The sequence below is a fragment of the Spermophilus citellus genome (assembly GCF_964194105.1).
Source record: "Spermophilus citellus genome assembly, chromosome: 8".
Lineage (NCBI taxonomy): Eukaryota > Metazoa > Chordata > Mammalia > Rodentia > Sciuridae > Spermophilus > Spermophilus citellus.
The window spans coordinates 10,661,620-10,680,896 of record NC_138189.1 but is presented as its reverse complement, the minus strand read 5'-3'; the positions used below and the strand labels follow the sequence as shown (position 1 = coordinate 10,680,896).

The window sequence follows — 19,277 nt, the reverse complement described above, 5'->3', positions numbered from 1 at the left end:
TGTCTGGATCGTGACAGCCAAGAATATTCTGGCTGCCATTTTTTTGGTTAATTGAAAGACAGTCTCCTCTGGTGCAAATTTTCTGCTTTGTTGACCTTCCTTTTGGGTAGACGCTGTCTCAGACTCAAGTGGGGTCTGCTGCACCCTTTTAAGAAAGGAAACGTTTCAGACCATGGGCTGTTTTTAAAAGCTGTACACATGACTCTTGGCTGCAAGAGCACTGGATCTTCTGGCTTCTGGCAGCCCCGTGTGTTGGCTCTACAAGCATATGTACGATTTCAGACTTGCAGCCACACATGAAGTAATCGTGAAGCCACACAATTCATCCCTAAAAATATGCCATACAGTGGTTCTTGTCTTCTCCAACAATGTAATCCCTAGAAATTGTGATGATTTAAACATTTTTAAAAATCATTAATTAAATCTTCATTCACTAAAGACCTACTAATAGATCTTTGATGGGGAAGAACATTTTTTAAAAAGTTCAGAAACTGAAATGAAAGAATAAAGCAACTACTGTAGTGGAGTTGGGTTCAGAGATTTTTTCCCCCTTTTTCTTTTTGTACAATTACTCAAAGCACATGATACTAAAAATGAGAAAGAAAATTCAATACAGAGTTTCAGGGCTGAAGGAAGCCCCAGAGGTGCTCTGCTCTAGCTCTGGAGTGTGCAAGTGATGAAATAGACCTAGAAAGAGTCGCAATGATACGTTTAGTGTCACATGGTCAGAAGCTTAACTGTGGCTTTGTGTCATGGTGTTTTTCTTATGATTCAAGACTGCAATAGGAGCCATTTCCCTAATGAGGGGTCCTGGGCCTCTTGGCTAAAGATGGGTCCTCCTCCTGGCACTGCTAGTCATTGTATCCACTGCATATTTTGAGTTTCTCATAGCACTTAGTCATGCTGTTACTTTCTTGATAATGTTTTTGTCATTTGTCACTTCCTCTAAAGTGAAAACTCCAAGAAGCCAGGGACTTTGGTTCTTGTTCGCTGTTATGTCTTGAATAAGGTGCAGCACATGGTAAGTGCTCAGTGGAGAGTTCTGGACTGAATGGGCCAGAGCTGGAGAAGGAAGGATGTCCTGTTGGTTAGGTACCTGTCGTGCTGGGTGCTGGGCTCAGTTATGTCTGCTATACAAACTTACAAAGTAAGCGATGTGCTTGGAGTCCTGAAGTTGAAAAGTGGTAAGAGAGTAATTAAAGCCAGTGATATTTCCCTTCAAGTTCTGACATCTGCCACGACACCATGGGAGATTATTTCCAGTGTTCAATACTTTCTGTCCCATGACATCTAAAGCTCCCAGGTTCCAAGTACATGCTTTGGCAATCTCCCTCTTGGTCTGTACCTATCTGTGCTGTGGTAGTCTTCAGAGAAATCAACTGGAATAAATTTTATTCAGCTCAGTAAATATTCTTTGTTTCTGACTTTTCTTTTACAGAAAAGTATATTTCTCAGGTTATAGATGTAATATCTTACTCTCTCCTAATTTGTTGATGGATTCTATTGAGTTGACCCAGTTTGCAACAAAGCCTAGAAAAGGAAGAAAGCTACCCATCTGCTGATTAATGGAGGCTGATGCAATCGAAGGGATTGATGACAAAAAGTTCAGATGGTCACAGGGCTCAGAAAGTGACACGTGCCAAAAGATGAAGCAAGCCCTGGAATATAGACGAGACAGTAAATAACCCCGAGGTGCTATTGACTCTGATCCACAATTCTGAGTGGAGAGGAAATGCCAAATACCTGTACTTAACAGAATTTTCTACCTTCTTCAGGTGAAGGACCCATCAGACATGACAATCTTAGCTTCTTCCCAGATCACAGAACTCGCTGAGGACAGCAATCGTCAAAGTTTGATGTACATGAGAAACATCTGGAGAAGTCCCTTACAAAGGGGCGTGGGGACCTGCATTAGTTGATGAGGCAGGCAGTGAGGGCCTAATTGATGTGTCCTTGTCACCACTGTCTGGATTACTGTTCTCTACAGGGCATGTATGCAACTGACCCGGTCACAGATTCTCAAGACAAGGAAGGAACATGGGTCGTTAAAAGAGCACAGGATTTGGAGTTTGGAGACCTGTGTTTGGATCCCAGCCCTGTAAATTGCTAGGGGTGTGACTGTGGGCGAGATCCTTCATGTCTTTGAACTTCAGTCTGTTTGTCTGAAATCATCAAGGTTAGCAATGTTTATGTAGAGGGCATTGTGAGAGCCGGGAAAGGGATGTGAAGGAACCCAACGCCAACGGGAAGGAGGCAGCAGTTGGACAGCAGACTTTCTCCATTAGGGTCAAAGCCGATTGTTTCCTTCCACATCCCAGCCTGCCCTTATCTCTCTGTGGGGCCAGGAGTGAGTTAACCTCCCTAGTTTTAGTTTCTTCATATACGAAAGAGACAAAAACAACACCTACCCGAACTCTCACCCTTTTCCTGAATCCTGCTGTTATAACCTCTATTTTATAGCAAGGAAACTGAGGCACAGAAGAGTAGAGCAACCAACACGGGATCACACCGAGCCAGTCTGGTCTGTGCCCCGGGCGCACTGGATTCTGACCTCTGTCCCTGGGTAGAGATCCTCCGGCTCCATAGAGCAGGTGGGACAGGGCCAGTCAAGGGCCTGGAAATTGGCAAGCACTCAGAAAATATTTCCTAATACTTGAATAATTTCCTTTTCTGTCACGCGACCAGCGTGGGCTTCATGAAAGAAGGTTTGGTTCATAAGAAATGACTAGGGAGTTTTAAATTAAAGAGACAGACTCTCATTACCTTTAATATCAGTTCCAAAGCTTCTCCTAGCTCCCGCCTCCAGCCATCTAAAGCAGTGGCGAGGTTTACAGAAGAGACTAGTGAGAGAGGGAGAGCATGCCAGGGAGTGAGCTTTTATTGGGGAACAAAAAATTCCAGGGAAAATCCCATCCAATGAAGGTTAAGGGGGGCAGCATCCTAAGGTCAAGGACGATGACTGGGTCTTCAGGGCAGTGGCCAGGTACGCCTCTGCACGGACAAGCCCTCGGACCTGGGAAAGGGTGGGGAAGGCTCAGACACAGCTGTGTTTAAGCGCCTCTCACCCAGCCAGGGAGGTAACTCGAATCATGTGCGAGGATGGCCTCCCACATCCTTTCACTTTCCAAACTTGTATCCCTCCATTTGATGACATGGCCCACCATACAACTCAAACAGCAGCCACCTTTTGCAGTGGCCCATGGAAATGGAAGCTCACTTGGGCTCAGCTATCGCCACGTATCCCAGAAGCAGGGAGAGCTCTGGCGCACTCGCTCTGTGCTGCTGTCACACGCCAGGCACATAGTCTCTATTTACTAGGTAAAGGTGAAAGGTTAGCTATCAATTCAGGCTGATGTGGAGACGACTTGCTTGCTAAAGGGCTGTTCCAAGTTCCCAGTAATTATGAGGCCTCTTTCTGCCGGGAGCCTCTTGACCTTGCAAGCCCCTTCAGCTTGTGTTGACCTTACGGACACACTGACAGCGGAACCATCTCCTGTCTCAGGACATCCACGTGAGAGCCCAAGTAACTCCGACGACAGAAGAACAAAGTCTGATACTATCAACCAGAGTCAAAGACAGGTATTCGTGCAAATTTGGGAGCATTCTAGGGAGTTGGGAGTGGGAGGGTAAGGGGCTTGAATATTTAAATCAAGAATATGGTCAACTGGGAGGTGCAGTCTGATGATGGGGCAGAGGGTGACATCTGGGGACATATATTCTGTGCAGCCACAGAACACAGGACAAAGAAACCTGAAAAAAGAACCTTAATTTCCTGGGAAGGTGGAGGGTCTCATGGAACAAGGATTGATCAAAAAACACAATTATTTCCCTTAAGTGTGTTATACTCCCTCAATTACTTCCTGGTCATCAACCACAGTCTGATTTAAGATGCCTGTAAAAGAATCAAAAACTAATACAATGCATTGTTTATGATATGCAATCCATTCATATAATTCCTGTTAATAAGAACCCATAGTTTTATCAACAAATGAAGAGGCTTATGCTAATATATTGCAATGATTACTTTATCCCCCCATAGCCTTGGGGAGCTATGAGCACATTTGTTTAATCATAAAATAAACAGTAAATAAATCAGCACCCTTAACCAAAAATAAATCGAGCACAGGATTTATACCACTACAAAGAAACCTCCACAGAACAATATTAGCTTTAATGTTTCCTTTTTCCTCCGTTAAGACACTGCAGTATATCAAAACAAAGGAAGCATTCTAAACTTGAATTATATAGAGACTCGATGACAAATCTGTTCTGGGCAGGAAGTACCGAGCCACTCCTGCTTGTTCCTGCCGACTGGGTCGGCCTCCTGCTCCTACCGAGTGGATCTATAGCTCCAGAGGAGCAATGCGAGGTCCAAGGCTGGGCAAAACCAAGGCCGATCAGGCCACTTTCGCTTTCCCTCTGTGGCTCAGCAGAAGCATCCCTTTGAGGTGCTTTATTGACTGAGCCTTGGTCAGTAAACACCCCCGTACATCACAGAAGAATAGAGGGAGTGATGCCGACACGAGCCAAAAAATACTTCTCTCGGAGGAAAAACGCCTGAAGGAGTCCTCACGGACGGGGGAGAGGGCTGTTTACTTACAGAGCTCACAGGGCTGTCCAGCAGCTGGATTCTTTGAACTCAGCGCGCGCAGATGTGGAGTCTTCGCTCAAAATCCCCTTCCCTTTGGCAGCAAGGAGCACTCATAACTCTTTGCGGCTTCAGCTTGATAAGCTAGTTCTTGATTTGCTTTCAAAATTGTCCTCCTCGGCTTTCAACGGTGGCAGAGAGAGACAGTGTACAAAGCTGCCGGGGTGCAATGACACTGGGGCCTCCACGGACCTCCCAATTGTTTGATGGAGCCTCACAAACAAAAATAAATATCTTCTTTATCTGTTGGCTCCGTCCTCAAGTCATATTTGGGAAACAGCACAACGAGTCTGGACAACGTTTGTTCTGAACGCGTAATACTCAAGTTGAATGGCTTCTTTTTCACACTGGGGAAAAGGGGGCACCTCTGTCCAGCTGTCAGGAGGATTTCTTACCAGCTCCTTATGGGGATGTTCTTGGAGGTGGTGAAATTTGTCTCCTCTAGTTGGCAGTCAAGGGGGAAGCAGCACAAGGCTGGAGGGACCTGGCCAGGCTCACACAGTTGGTGGAAGGACTGGAACCCGGGGTCTCCTGATTGTCAAGCCAGAGCTCTCTGCACCCCTGGCAGGCAGAGGTTGGAGGCCAGGGTTTGAGATCTGGCTCTTGGCCTTTGGGATTCACGCCACTGGACTAGGTCCTGGTGCTTCCGAGTCTCTATTCTCACAGCTGCATAATTGCATTGGTGGTAATGGTGATCCTTGCTTGGTCCCACAGCGTGGTGACTGTTGTGAAGGAGCTTCATGGAGAATGGAAGCAGTTGTACACACTATGGAGTTATGTCAGCACAGTCCCACCCATGAGATGCTTTTTTCCCTTTCCATTTGATATTCCACTCTATGTTATGTCCCATGTTGAAAAAAGCCACCAAGTGACTTTTGGGTAAAGGATAATAACGGTCGGGGAATGGAATAGGATATGGAGAAAACTTTTGATCTTGGGTAACCAAGTCAAGATCAGAAGGAAGGGTGTAGAGCTTGTCTAGGCATTTGCTAAAGGAAAAACTGGATCCGGAGACTGAACACTCCGGGCTCTGGCATTGCCCAGAAGACTTGTCAGTTTAAACATGGGGTCATTTAAACCTTCCAGACCACACCAGGACACAGTCCCTCATATCGTTGTGCTGACCTTGTTTTGTTGTGGAGAGGGCGTTTTGGGGGTGATTAAATCATGAGAACGACACACACACACATGGGTGGAATTGAGGACCTTATTAAAGGACTGGAAGGCCGTTTTTGCCCTCTGCCCCTTCGTCATGTGAGGACACAGCATTCGACCCCTCTGGAGGATGCAGCAACCAGACGCCATCTTGGAAGCAAAGACCTGGCCCTCACCAGACACTCAACCTGCTTTCACCTGGATCTTGGGCCTCACAGCTTCCAGAACTGTAAATTTCTATAATTTATGATTTACCCCATGTGGCATTTACTGGCATTTACTGTAGCATTACTATGGGACGAAGAGTAATTTATTTATTTATTTTTAGGAAATAATACAGAGAAAAAGCTGTTGCTGGGAGGGTATTGCTTCCATGCCCCCTTCCGTCATGGCATTGACCCACACCCTTAGTGCCAGTGCTCCTGGGTTCCATCTTGACCTTCTTTTCTTTTCTTTTAAAGAGCAGATTTCACTTTCCTTCCTCTGTCATCTGCCTCTTTTCATATGTCCCTCTCTGCTGGCCCCTGTGGGTTTTCTTTGTTTTTGTTTGAATTGTCCTTCTCTTTTCTCATGCAATAGTAAGAGTGAAAAACAAAAAGAAATATGGTGCTCAACTGCAGAGAAAAGCATCCACAGGGTCTTGATGTGTGTGGGGGGTCATCTTTATCCTTGAAGTAGTCACAAATACCAGATGAATCAAGACCAGCTTCCCTTTCAAAAATGTTCAAGCCCCAAATCCAACTCATATTTACTTATTCCATTCACTTCCTTTGCCCTTTCACAAACTCACCCCTTAAATGTCATTTCAGTTAAGAGTTGCACTCTATCATCTGTAAGAGCAATTTTCTAATTGAGCCTTGTCTTAGCTTGGGCTGCCACATGAATTCTTTAGGGGACACAATTCAGTCTCTATATAGCAAGCCTGGAGAAATTAAGAGGGCTAACATTGATTAAGCCTCCTGGTTTCTTCCCTCATTGAATCCTTAAAACAACTTTGAGAGGTTGGTAGTCATGTTTCCAAGGTCACAAAGCTAATAATTGTCAGTTTCCAAAGTAAACTGGGATAACCAGAGCCCTGATCTTTTCATGACACATCTGGCCTCCCTCTGTCCTTCTCTCTTAGATTCTGAGCCATGACCCTCAGTTCTTCCTTCTTAATTCCTGATTTAGTGGCCTTGAGGGTAGGACATTGTTATTCAAAGTATTGTGAGAAGGAAAAGGGAGTAGGGGAAGTTAGGGTCTGTGCTGAAGGGGAGCCTGATGGCTGTGACATCAGCTATGACATGTCCTCCCTGTCTCCTTTCTGTTGATAGATCCTTCTCGTTGATTTGAACTCAGCTCACATGTTACTTCTTTAGGGAAGCTTTCTTTGACCTGCCACTCACCCACATTGCTCTATTCTCTCATACTCTCCCATAATTCACCTTCATAACTTTTTTCCTTTTATAATACTTCATAAATGTTTTGTCACTATAGTGGTTATCATAGTGTTTACATACTTCTAAGATAACGTGTGCAGTCTCTGTCTCCCTCACTACTCTGTGAGGTTCCTTGCTCACTAAGGTGTCCCCAGTCATCAGGGCAGTGGTGTGAGAGTCTTCAGGGGAAGAAGGGGGATGAGGTTAAGATAAATAGTAGTAGAACTGCACTATGAGATTCACCTGAAGCAGCAAAGAATTACAAATATGTCTGAGACACAGTCTAATGGGGCCCCTTTATATAGTCATCTATGAACCACCAAATGTATGCTTCTCCTTTCTATTTGGCACGAGGATGCCAGCATTGGCTAATTGAGGATGAGTTTCTCTGAGGAAAGAGAGGCAGCTGAGATCCTGGGTCACATCTGCTGGCTTGCCAGTGACCCTCTGGATTCTTGCAGGGGCAGCACAGCTCATTCATATCCTATCAGCCTCTGTCTCTTGGTAGAAAGAGAGGAAGCAGGATTCTGATGAAACAGGGGATAAAGAGGTAGGAACCTGCCGGGGGGAACTGCTACCAGGGAAGGGTATTTTAACTGAAGGGAACACATGGGTGAAGACATGGAATGATAACATGTTGGGCTCAGAGAACTAAGGAGCATATTTTGATCATGGACTGCAGGGAAATGTGATAATGGAAATGAAAGTGCCAGATAAGTGTTATGTGTTTTCATGATTATTTTTTTCTCAGCACTGTTTGGAGGGCCAATGGGAAAGTACATGTGGAACTGCTTTATAAACTGGGAAAAATCCCTTGAAATATTTTTATTATAAATTCTTTTGGATGAAGATAGCTAGAATATTAGACTAGAGAACCATGTTGGGAAAGTGAATTATTTATGAATTTCTTCTATTTATAAACTGAGATTTTTGATTAACTTTCTTCTAATCTTCTTTCAAAGTCTAGATCATAAGTTTTCAGAATCTGTTAAATATCAGGGAGTCAAGATGTATGCTTTCAATTCAACATCATCCCTGGTCCTTTTCTGTGTGTCTGTCTGTCTCCTCCCTCCCCCAATGTGGACTGGAAGAGTCTGGGACTACATTTCCCAGAATCCTTTGAAAGCAGAGGCCCCATTAGAGTCTCTGATGAGAGCACCCACAGGATATGTGAGACAGAAAGGAAGTGGGGAACATTATTCTTTGATGGCAGTTGCAGACAGAGCTAGAACCATGAGCTGATGTGAGGTTTGCAAGAGCTCCAGGGTGAGATTCTTTTTTTTTTTTTTTTTTAAAGATAGAGTGAGAGAGGGAGAGAGAGAGAGAGAGAGAGAGAGAGAGAGAGAGAGAGAGAGAGAGAGAGAGAATTTTTAATATTTATTTTTTAGTTCTCGGTGGACACAACATCTTTGTTGGTATGTGGTGCTGAGAATCGAACCCGGGCCGCACGCATGCCAGGCCAGCGCGCTACCGCTTGAGCCACATCCCCAGCCCGAGATTCTTAAATCACATATTTAACAGCAATCTTGTGCTTCTGGGTTTGCAGCAAAATAGCAACATTTTCTCCAATTGTTGTTTCCACCATCCCCTTTTAAGAAAGCTTTTTATTTAGAAATAATTATAGACTTCTGGAAAGTTAGAAAAACAAAAACAAACAACAACAACAAAACAAATTAGCTTCCCTCTATAGAGACATCTCTGGAGCCCTTAATCAGCTTAACTTGTCTGCAGAGATGTACAAAATCTTGGTAAAACAGAGTAGTTTTTTTCCTCACTCTTCCCTCTGACTCTCTAACCACAAGTGATCATTTGTTCTTTCACATTTAAGACACATTTCCTCTCAAAGTGCCCTGGTTTGTAGAGATGCCACTGGCTCCAACTTAAAAATAAAATGATTTTAAACATTATTTCCTCTCAGGCAGTATAACAGCTTGAAATCACATGTTTCAGAAGGTGATCTTGGCTGTACATTCACCATTTAGTTTGCTTTTCCAGAATAAATAAACGGTCTGCCCTAAAGAACTGAAGAACCACATACATCTTCCCCTCTACAGGACCAAGAGCAGAATCATGGCTGACATTTGTTATGGCCTAGCACAGGTCACTGATTTTCCTGGGCATTATCTTAATAAATCCTCACCAGTATATTGGCAGAAAATTTAAGTCACGTTATTCAAAATCTCAAGGTAATGAAAGATGGGATGGAAATAAGAACCATGTGGGGTGGCTCCAACCCCTTCCTGAATGCACTAAACTGCTTTTCTTGAAGATGACAATATTTTTCTTCTTAATGAGATTTCAAAAACATTAGTGTCTGAAAATCAGCCTGAGCCCTCTGGACACTGATATGCTTGAGCCCCAATCAGGTGCACTGGCTGCTCAGTCTGTCTGATAAAAAAAAGAAAAATCAATTTATAGTAAAATGCCAGTGAACAAGTGGCATAGGTGGTACTGTATAGTGACAAATATTGTGAAAGTGATTTAGGAATGCTGACTTATCCTTGGAAACCTTGTTGTGAGGAAGAATTTGGTTCACATCTAAAGTGGAGTCAATTCTTAGAACTTCACACTTTAACAAAGGTAACAAAATTCACAACATTCTAAAAATATATAATTTAGTACACTATTTTCTCCAGCAGTGATTCTCTTCTGAAGACTGGAAATTGCTTCCCTTCTAATCTTAATATTTTGATTGAAGACATTCAAGTACAGAACTGGCTTCAAAGCATAGTTTGTGGCTAAGAAGTATTTCCTGGTTTACATTGCTTAATGAATGATAATATTCATGCAAAAAGAAGAAAGGCACTGCAAATCCTAGCTATTGACATTATTCATGGATACATCTTCTATAAACAGTTATACCAAAAAACTGTCTCACAATCATCACCAACTGTTTTTCATCTCTTCCCCCCAATTCTTCCATTCCCTCCACTTGGCCATCATGACCACAGTATCTCAGAACACCTACAGAAACAGTACCTACCCATCTTGTCTTAACAGTGAAGCTTCCACTTATGGGGTAGGTTCTGCAGAATAAGCGAGGCTGGCTTATTTTAGTCAAGTCTCATATAACAGCAACTTGGAAGAATGCAAACAAAGTCTCAGTCACATGTTCCTTTAAAGGTAAATATGGGGAAATAAGAGAGAAAAAGCAAGGAAAGGAATGAAGGAAGGATCATCTGAAAGGGAGGAAGGAAAAGAAAAGAGAAAAAGAGAGAAAGTGATAGAAAAAGAAATAAAAAGCAGCCGAGGAGGAAGGACAGACCCTGAGATTCCAAATGAAGCAGACGCAGTCTGTCCCTGTGCCCTGGGACCGTCTACTACAGCACACATTTTTCCACGGGTGAAGAAATTCATAAACAGACCTCAGACCTCAACCCGCACTAGGATTTCCACTTAGGAGTACCATTTTGAGGCTGGATGGTGAGCTGTCCTGGTTTTTCCTACAGGCTGAGAGGTGGAAGTTTCAGATTTGAAACTGGGATTATTGAGACAACCCAGGGCTGTTTGCCTGGGACTGAGGAGTCCACAGCATGGGATATTCGGTGCTGAGCCGGGAAAGTCCCTGGCAAAATGGGAAAAGTTGGTTTCCTGGTCTTTGGGTAAAATAGTTCATCTTATCTCATATGTCCTTTGAGCATCGTGTGCTTTTTAGCTACTAGTGGCCCATCTTCCATGTGCAGTCAGTGTTCTCTGCTACCCATAGTGGACATCTTTCTCTTCCTGCCTGTCCAGTGCTCCATAGCCCATTTTCTATCTTACATGGCTTAAGCTGGGATGTCATGTGTAGCATCCTTCATGTCCCCTGCCTTACCCACGGTGAGCAAGTACAGGCTGAGGTAGGCATAGCAGGCCATCTGAAGTGCCAGGCTACAGTGAGTAGTTGAGCCTTGATGTAACCCAGTTAATACAGCCTTTGGGAGAGAAGTGTTTTTGCTTCTGGTGGAGACTATCATAGTGCATTTTCTCCACCATGTATGATGATGATGATGATGATGATGATGGTGGTGGTGATGATAGAGGCGGGGGGGGGGCGGGGAAGGATATCCAGAACACCTGGTTCCCACCATCCATGAAGCTAACTCTAGTCCAAGGTTGCCTAATTACATAAGCTAATGTGTCCCCTTTTTTCTTAACCTAGTTTGAGGTGGGTGCCTGTCATGTGTAACCAATAGTTATGACTAATAGACGCACAACTCTTTTGTTCTGGACTCTGTCCTCTGAGACAGGTTTAGGATAAACCATGTGAAATGGTCAATATTCAAATTCCTTTGGCTGCAAAAGTGGAAATTCATTTGGCTCAATTTAAGTATTATTATTTCTATTTTACAGATGAGGAGAAAACTATGGTGATAAGTAACAGGCTCAAGGTTTACATTTATTAGATGGCAGACCTGGGAATCCAATCCAGATCTGCTTAATTCTAAGGTACACAGCATATTTTTAGTGTTTATGCTGTTTGAAAAAAAAAAATCTCTCAAGAGATCGCCTAGCTCACATTAGGTTTTGACTCAGCCTATGTGTAAACTAGTATATGTTGCCAAACACCTGCTTGTTTGCTTCCAAAATCCTTGTTTGACCAGCTGTTTCATGATGAGGAGTCAGATACATGAGTGTGTAAAGCAAGATAGGAAACAGTATCTAGCTCTGGTGTGAATTTTACATTTTGCAGAGATGAAGCTCCAGGAGATGATATGTCAGATTTCTAAATTCATTGCAGCTTTGGTTTTCACCAACAATCCAGAGGTACTATTCTTGCCTCATAAAGGAGAGATTCTTACATTCGACTCTGTCTGGAGAGACCGCTTAACCATTTCCCATAACTCAAACCCAGTGTATGTACAACACAGCTGTGTCAGTGAGATAAGAATTCTGGGTACTTGCTTTTATCATCCTTGTCCCATATGCTTGGCTACTGATGTAACAGAAGGATGTTTGCCCAGGAAGTATTTGTTTTTCATGGTGTGTTCTATACATGCTATAAAAAATTTCAGAGTATGATTTTGAGAAGCTTATGGGTCATTTCTTTAGTATTTTTCATATGTGAGGTTACTGCCTTTCACGATTGTCTGATAATTTTAACTAATGGTAGAGGGACAATGTTCTTGTGACATTGTGGGTAATAATCTATGTAAATGCCTTTGGCATAATTCAATGAGCATCTCTTTCCAGTGAATTTCCTTCCCCAGTCTCCATGTGGCAGGTTCTAGCGATTAGCTGTTGCTGCTACAATGCGGCAGTGTGATAACTCCAAAATTCCAGTAGCTCATAATACTCATTGGAGATATAAAGCTTGCCCAAGATGGCACAGCTGGTCAATGATGAAGCTGATATTTGTTTTTTTTCATTAGATATCATTGAGTACCTACTCAGTGCCAAGAAGAGGCTGATAACCACCAAAGACTATTTATGTCTTAGCTGATAGTGTTATAAGTGAACACGTTATTATTACAGCTCTGGAGAGTCAACCAAAGTGAAAGAACATAAAGCAGGAAAAATTTGACATGCTCTAATAAGTCTGCAGGGCTGTGTTTTCCAGGGGCTGGGGGATATGGAAAACATTGGCCAGAAGTGTAGCCATAGTTGGATCACAGGATTAATTAGACAGTGCAAATATAATGGCATTCCAAGTGGAAACCAGTGTTACATCTCTAATTTCATTTGAAAGAAAGATGAAAAAGAAAGAAATATTTGAAACCATTTTTGAATGTTTTCTCTCTGTCAGGCTTTATCTTATGAGAAAAATTTATATAGCAATGTACATCCTATTTCACATTGTATGCCTCTCTGGATGTCACTTTTTAAAGATCTAATGCAAGGACAGCATTCTTTCTTTTTTAGCGCTGTCTTAGCTTGTGCCTACCATGTTTCAGGCCCTTGTTGAATGGACGTTTTCCTGGCAGATTCCTCTAGAGGTTGCACAATGTCTACTTGCCCACTCTTTCTTACTAACAGAGAGCTTTTTGTTTGGAAAAGCAATGTGACCAGGTACAGACACACCTTTCTAGACTTTCCTGTGGCTAGCCCGGGCTAGGGAACCCACCCATCTGGGATAATCATTAGTAAGCAGAGGTTGTTGGAACAGGTTGCTGAGTAAGAAGAAAGTCTCAGATGGTGCCGTCTGCTCAGATTTTGTTCTTGGTACTGAGTTGATAAAACAATGCAGCCATGACATTGAGGTAAACATCTTGTATTCATAATAGAGAGACCTGTAGGCCAAGACAGAGGAACGAACAGGTAGAAAGAAGTTGGGTCTCTGAAGACAGTGGGAAGCTGAATGTTTTGGTGCAACCCCCCCCCGCCACTTTACATGCTGGAATCCTTGTCCCCAGTATGATGGTGTTTGAAGGTGGGACCCTTGGGGAGGTAATTGAAGGTGGTGCCTTCATGAATAGAATTATTGCTCTTGTAAGAAAAGACATGAGAGAGAGAGAGAGATGGTTTCTCTCTCCCTTTGCCATGTGAGGATACCATTAGAAAGTGGCTGTCTGCATCCAGCAAGTGGAGCCTCACCAGACATGAGATCGGCTGGCTCCCTGATCTCAGACTTGCCAGTTTCCCAAACTGGGAAATAAATGTTTGTTGTTTAAGTCATCCGCTTGATGGTTTTTTTGTTATGGTAGCTCCAACTGAGACAGAGCCATCGCACCAACCCTTGGATGCATATCTCCAAACCTGTTTCTTTTTAGAGGAGAAAAACAAACTCCTATTTGAGCAGACTGCTGAAGTTGGTTCTGTTGCATGAAGTCAAACAAATTCCCTAACACACACATCTCTCCTCATTTCTATCCTAGACTCATTATGGAACTCTTTCAGATTTGTGTATAATACTTCATTGTTGCAAAAGATTTGGCTTCTTTTTGAGCAAATTTTCTGGAATAGTTCATATTTCCTTTTAGATGAGGCATCATTTGGTCACAGAATAACAAGATCCTGCTTGAACAAAACACCAATTAAAAATAGCTTTTTTTTTTTTCCCTCTGAAAACCGACAGTCCAATACACAGTCATAATAGCCTACAGACACAGCTCCACCTGGCTGACAGACTCTGCTGAGCTTAATCTTGCAAACCATGGTAAAATCAGACAAAGGAGAAAAATCAGAACTCAAAATAAAAAATATATGCATCCAAAGGAAGAGATGCAACCAAGGAATTAATGAGGCTTCTTCTAAGGTTTGCATTTTTAATCCTACAACTAAGCAGTGGATTTTGAAAGGGAAAAAAGTACAAAATTTTAAAGCAGGGAATGCAGGTTCAAATTTCCACTGCGCCTTTTACTAGCTGAGCGGTTTGGGGGCAAGTCTTTTCACATTCCCAGGTTTTATTTTTGCATCCTGCAAGATGATGGGGATGATGATGATGATGGTGGTGGTGATGATGATGGTTATGTACTTGTGTGTTGATGGAGAGAGTAAGTAAGTAATATATGTGAAAGTGCTTGTTAAACAATAAAATATTCCACAATGATGCTAGCTTTTGTTATTATTGGGAGGTGAAAAGGTATGCTGTGTGTGAAATAGTGCCAAGCTTGTCCAGCTGCCACCTGGCACTGATGCATGGTCAGAGGTGTGGGGGATGTATGGGCTGCAAATGCTGTGTTGAAGGTGAGTAATGAAGGTTGTTTCTGGCAATCACGTTTTTCTTGCAAACATAGGTGCCAGTCATTAATGGGGGCTTGAGGGAAGGGAAGCCATTTATTTATTTATTTTTTGATTACTGTTATGAGCATGTTGGTGTTCTATAGAGTTGATCTTTAACTAGAGAAGTGAAGCCACCTCCATAAATCCTTTACTTCTACCAGCATGAGTTGGACTGTGTGAAAAGACATGGTGACACAGGTAAGGAAGTTGAGTCTGGGCCAGGCTTAGGGGAAGGGGCTGTGATTTCAAGTTACTCACAAAAGGAGGGGTATCTTGGTAATCAAAGACTAGGGAGACTCAGGCCTGTTTAACTGCAGGGAAGGAAAGGAAGGGACTTTCCTGGCCATTGAGGACCTCCTATGCCCTATACTTCTTGGAGAATATTGAGTGTAGGTATTTTGCAGTGTGGCTGGTACTGTGCTCAATTATTACCCCATTAATCTCCACTACAACTTTATGAGGTGTGGGTATCAGGCTTACCCCCATTTTACAAGTGAGAGTGTTGGGGAATAGAGAGGGTAAGTGACGTGTGCCCAATCATTCAGCGGAGTTGGAACCGGACAGCCTGGCTTCTGTGCCCTGCACTTTATCATGAGGCTGTTGCCCCCTGGGGGGGGGGGAAGAAAGCACAGCGGATGTCAGACAGCTGGGCTGCGAATCTTGAGAATGCTGCTCCTTAAGACTCAAGAGAGCTCACATATTTTCTTTTTTATTTTTTAAAAATATTTTTAGTTGTAATTGGACATGATAACTTTATTTTATTTATTTATTTTTTAATGTGGTACTGAGAATTGAACTCAGTGCCTCACACATGGTAGGCAAGAGCTCTACCACTGAGCCACAAGCCCAGCCCTTCACATATTTTCTTATTAGGAGGCTGTAGAATTGCCCAAGATCTTTTGGGATTCTCAGGGAACTAAATGTAACCATTCACTTGCATATAGCAATGTCTCTTTTTAGGCTAATGTGAGATTTAGGGATTTGGGAAGACATCTGGAATTTATTTATGCCATGTGGGTTTTGAAATTCAATATTAGATTCTTATAATGAAAGAGGCAAAGAAGTCCGAGTAGACCATATTTGTGAGATCTGACAACACAGGGCATCTGCTTGCAAACTGGGCTTTAATGTCTGGCTAAAATATTGCTTTGAATAGTCTGGGTCATTCCTTTCAAAAGGGGAAAACACATTGACCTTCTGTACACATGGCAATGGAGATGACTTTACTTCAGGGTTTTTCTTCCCCTAGATAATGTCATAAAAAAGTGATTAAGTTGCCCTTGCTGAGATTGTAGCACAAAGATCATTAGAACAAAATGGGGCCTTGACGGTCCTGGTTTTTAATTTTGATCCTGAGAAAACAGCATGAGCTTCAGAGGTGGACAGCCTTTGACTGGTCTTGACACTTCATTAGTTATGTAATGGACAACCCCCGCTGAGTCAGTTTCTTAACTTACAGGATATTCCAAGTGGAGAAGGTGGCAGGTAGTAAATGGGTACAGATTTGGGGAATTTTAGGAGGTTCCTTGGGGCCAAAGTGGAATGTGCTTGTGAAGATTGAAAGGAGATGACTGTGGAGGGGTAACATCACAGAAGGTCTTTGGTCCCCAAGCTGGGGTTACATCATGGACTACCTTCTGCCCCAAGCTGGGAGTTTGTATTTCATTCTGAGAGCAATGGAAAAACTACTGAGAAGTTTCTTGATTTTACTCTTTCTAAACACTAAATAGAACTGCTTTTCCTTATTATAATCAGAGTATCTTATTCGAAAACAAGAGATAAAGAAGAGAAATACTTTAAATTGAACCAACCTTAGATAGTGGATGTTAAACTGTGGGTAATATTTTTCTCTATGCGTCATAGATGGATGTTTTAATGAAAATATAATTAGGTCACACTCATTCTTTTGATCTTCTAATATGATCATATGAATACCTATGGAAGTCAATATAGATTTGTTTACATTGTAGTTTAATGGCTGCATAGTATTTAAAGGCTAGATGGACATGTCATAATTTCTTAAGTGTGGTTCTAATTTTGGTGTTTAAGCTGTTTTCACATGTTGGCTTAACAAAGAAACCTGTAGCGAACATCCTTGGAACAAGTGTCAGCACGAGTCCATGAATATTTCCTTAAAGTAAAATTTTAAGACCTGGAAAGAGAGGATCATTTTAAAGAGTTTTTTATATATTGCCAGAGTACTCCCCAGAAAATTTGTACAAATCAAGTATCCTACCAGCAGAGTTTGAGACCACTTATTTAATTCTGGAACCCAAGCAGGGGTTGGCAATCGGATTGTGGAAGATTAGTCGCATGTCCCAAGTGACCGAAATGGTGACATGAGAGGAATTGCAAAGAAGATCCAGGTGGGATGTCAGAAGGGGAAGTTGCAGGCTTAGAAGAGAGAGCTGGTAGTGTCTTTGGGTACTTGAAAGACTCCCTAGTGAAGGAGGGGCCATGTTCTGTGCCATTTCTGAGGACAGAACTAAGATCCACCAGGTTCCAGAAAGTCTGACATGGGAGGGTCTGGAGGACATTATGAAATGAGCCAGAAGCAGGCAGACACGTACCGTACCACACTTTCTCACTCATACGCAGAAGATAAAAACGCTGATGTCCTAGAAGTGGAGTGGAGTAGTGGTTACCAGGGGCTGGGAAAGGTAGGCAGGTGAGGGTAAGGAGCCGGGTTGGCTAATGGATAAAAACACAGTAGATAAAGCAATGAGCTCTAGTGTGCTTTGCCAGAGTGGGGTGAATATAATTAATAATTTATTGTATATTTCAAAATAGCTAGATAAGAGGACTTTGAATCTAATTCAAAGAAATGATAAATGTTTGGGTGGGGTTATGGCTCCATAGTACAGCACTTGCCTCGTACCTGCAAGGCCCTGGGTTCGATCCTCAGCACTACATATAAATAAATAAAATAAAATTATAAAAAAAGAGAAATGATAAATGTTCAAAGTGATGGATATGCTAATTACTCTCTGATAATCAATACACATCATATACCTATGTCAATACATTGCCCCATGATCATGTACAACTACTATGTGGCAATTAAAAACAATGAAAAAATTTAGTTAGAAAAAGGAAAATAAAGAAAGAAAAGGAAAGAGTTTGCCTTAACAGGAAGACCTTCTCAATTTAATGCTAAAACGTGCAAGTGACTTATGTAGTATCTTGGAAAGATGTGTTATGAATACATTTGGGGGTCCTTTTTCTTTCAGAGAAAAAGTACTTTTCAACGGAACAATTTATTTTCATTTGAAACCCTGGTGTCCCTTAGGTCAGTTAACACTTGGAGGGCTTTAATATAAACATACTTATGACTTCACTGGAGACCTAGGCTGCGATCAAGTGCAAACATAATACCTAAGTGTGTGAGTGAATTTTAGATAGTCTTCACTGTTCACAGATTTTATAAATGCAGACTCACCTATGTGCTAAAATTTATTTGTAATTTCCAAGAAATACTTGTGCTTTGATGGTTATTTACAATTAGGCACAGCTGAGATCAAATAGCTGCGATGGAGACCTTCTGCTTTCAGCCCTCACACTATACGCAAGTGTTCTTTTTTTTTTTTTTTTTTTGCAGTATATTTAGTGACATCTTTCTTGTATTTTTTGTGCTTTTCTGGGTTATTTTGCAGGTTAAAATGACGTCAGGCATAGAAAATGTGTTCTGAGTGCAAGAAGGCTGTCAGATGTATCACAGAGAAAATGCCTGTGTTAGGTGAGCTTCATTCAGGTGTGAGTTACAGTGCTGCTGACCTGAGCTCATGGTTTGTGGATGAGCAATATCTATAAAATAAGCATACATAAAATGAGGTCATGTAATGATCAATTGCTGAAGATCAGGTCCTAAGGCTACCAGGAACCTAACCTTAAAAGCACTGGTTCAGCACTTGCTAATTCAACATTCATGGTGAATTTGTATAACCTAAGTACTACAAATAGTGAGAACTTACTGTGTGTGCTTTTATGTCTGATGGGTTACTTTTTGCCTTCCAAACCCAGCCCTCAAATGCCTGGTTATCGAACACAACCCCAAACCCTGGCTTCTCAGAGGGCTGCTTGCTGTCCTCATTAAGGCCTTTGAAGGCCTTTTCTGTGAACAGGCCATTGCTATTATACCTGCCAGACCCTTCATAGACAAGTCCAAACCTGAGTACAGTACGGCCCACAGACTGCAGGGTTAGATCCACGTCTAACCCTGAGTGCACAGGTGAGGGGCTGTAGCCTGGCCTCCCGCCTCTGGCTGAGTCTGGGAGGCTGGGCGTAGGTATGGGGGCCTGCTTGTGTTTATCATGCACTGGGAAGACTTGTCTTTGGGCAAAGAGCCATTCTCTGGAAGGAAAAGAAACCCATTCCAGCTGTGTCCTTGCAACTGTAAATCAGACTCTCTTGGAGTG

At 42.4% G+C, this 19,277-nt stretch overlaps 1 protein-coding gene and 1 long non-coding RNA gene across 6 annotated transcripts in view; one reads left to right on the top strand and one right to left on the bottom strand.

The window, feature by feature from the left end:
* The window catches only part of LOC308654455, a 91,181-nt gene that overhangs the window by 48,093 nt on the left and 23,811 nt on the right, over positions 1-19,277 (top strand). The window lies entirely within an intron of this gene.
* Positions 1-19,277, bottom strand: part of C1QTNF7 (C1q and TNF related 7) — a 99,414-nt gene that overhangs the window by 63,068 nt on the left and 17,069 nt on the right. The window contains exon 1 of one of the 2 annotated variants that reach the window (XM_081303867.1): positions 4,601-4,810. The exons of the other annotated variant lie outside the window; for it this stretch is intronic. The gene's annotated coding sequence lies outside the window, so the exon portion shown is untranslated. Of the gene's footprint in view, positions 1-4,600; positions 4,811-19,277 lie in introns of those variants that run through there. 2 annotated transcript variants of the gene reach the window in all.